Source organism: Phyllostomus hastatus, unplaced genomic scaffold, assembly GCF_019186645.2.
Source record: "Phyllostomus hastatus isolate PE091 unplaced genomic scaffold, TTU_PhHast_1.1 phas_scaffold_28, whole genome shotgun sequence".
Taxonomy (NCBI): domain Eukaryota; kingdom Metazoa; phylum Chordata; class Mammalia; order Chiroptera; family Phyllostomidae; genus Phyllostomus; species Phyllostomus hastatus.
Window position 1 is genome coordinate 2763340 of NW_025334022.1, and position 1996 is coordinate 2765335.

Genomic DNA, 1996 nt, shown 5'->3' on the forward strand with positions numbered 1-1996 from the left:
ACCAAATATTAACCAGAGGAGCAATTAGTAAGATTAAGAACACATATCCCCCTGGATATGTGTTCTTAATCTTACTGGGTTATTGTGAACCCAGTAATTTGGGTTCACAAATACTGGCCCAATTAGTGAGGAATAAGGAATATAGGGACATCTTATAGAAAGAAAATTCTTAAGATTAGAAGCCTAAGAGCTTAAGAAAAGTTTCCCCCATGATAAGGGATACTGAGGACAGGAAGACTAATTTGTAAAATTGGAGAGGTAGAGGTAGGCTGAACCTCTAAGATTCTTCAGGCTGTGCTTTAGAGGCAGAACTTAATAGCTACACCCAGATTGTATTTCTTTCATAATAACTAACATTTATAAGCATTTACTAGATGCTAGACAGTTTACATTCTTTATTCCATTTAATCCTCACAGGGATAGTTAAGTGAATTAATCCATATAGAGGATTTGAAATGGCTTTGGTGGGGATGTGGCTGGGGTGATTCAGTCATTTGTCAGTACCCAGGAGGTTGGTTATGGCACAGGCCTCAGCTCTCCTCCTCATTTCCCTCTAAGAATGACTCAGAAGGAGAACACCTACCCCTTATCCTGTGGCCAGCAGACAGCTCAATTTGGCCTGAACACCTTGCCCAAAGAGACCTCCAGAAGGAACTATCTTCACTTGTCCTCATGAGCCACTTCAATGCCCAGCCCACAGCTACCTCTGGCCAGGCAGCAGTGGGACACCTAACTTAATGCAGACCTTCACAATTGATGACTGTGAGATTGGACATCTGCTGGGCACAGGCAAGTTTGGAAATGTGTACTTGGCTTGGGAGAAGAAAACCCATTTCATCATGGTGCTCAACGTCTTCTTCAAGTCTCAGATAGAGAAGGAGGGTGTGGAGTGCCAGCTTCAAAGGGAGATTGAAATCCAGACCCATCTGCAGCATCCCAACATCTTGCATCTCTACAACTATTTATGTGACCATTGAAAGATCTACTTGATTCTGGAATATGCTCCCTGAGGGAGCATATTCCATGCTTTTGATGAGCAGCAAACAGCCATGATCATGGAGGAAATGGCAGAGGCGTTGATGCATTGACATAGGAAGAAGGAGATTCATAGACACATAAAGCCAGAGAATTTGCTCTTGGGGTTCCAGAGAGAGCTGAAGATTGTAGACCTTGGCTGTCTGTACATGCTCCCTCTCTGGCAGGGGGCGGTGGTGGATAATGTGTGGATCCCTTGATCACCTGACTCCAGAGATGATTGAGGGGCACGTGCACAATGAGAAAGTGGATCTGTGGTGCATTGGAGCACTTTAGTATGAGCTGCTGGTAAGAAAACCTCCTTTGAGAGTGCTTCACACAATGAAACTTATCAGTGCGTGGTCAAAGTGAACCTGAAGTTCCCCGCCCTCTGTGCCTATGGGAACCCAGGACCTCATCTCCAAGCAGCTCAAATATAATCCCTCAGAATGACTGCCCCTAGCCCAGGTCTCAGCCCACCCTTGAGCCCAGACCCATGCTTGGAGGGTGCTGCCACCCTCAGCCCTTCAGTCTATCTCCTGAATCGTCCCTATCATTTACTCAGGTGTGTCTGTTATTTGTGTGTCTGTATATGCATAGTTGAAAGGAGGGGTCTCTGGACTGTTCCATTATCTAACCTCTATCTTTTTATGTAATAAAGGTTGAAACTTTTCATAATGATGAGTATAGATGTTTACAGATGGAGACTTTGCTGGGGAAGAAGCTGTCCCCTATGAGGAAGAGGCTGGGGAGTTGCCCATGCTGGATGCCAGGGATGCATACTGCATCACTGCCCCTGGTAGCACCTTCCCTGAGCTTTGATACAAACCTGGTCAGCTGCCAGCCACTTTGCTCCTATGGTCTTTTCTTTCCCTTGCTCTGATTCCCAGCATCAGGGGATCTCAGCTCCACTCTGCTAAGTCTGGTTTCTGTTCACGTCTTACTTCTCACTCTCAGTTGTATGGCCTCTAGTCCTTCCCCT

The 1996-nt window shown here is 45.8% G+C and overlaps 1 pseudogene; it reads left to right on the forward strand.

Annotated features, from left to right (window-relative positions):
• Nucleotides 1-559: 559 nt before the first annotated feature.
• LOC123805185 lies at nucleotides 560-1557 on the forward strand (annotated as a pseudogene).
• Nucleotides 1558-1996: the final 439 nt, after the last annotated feature.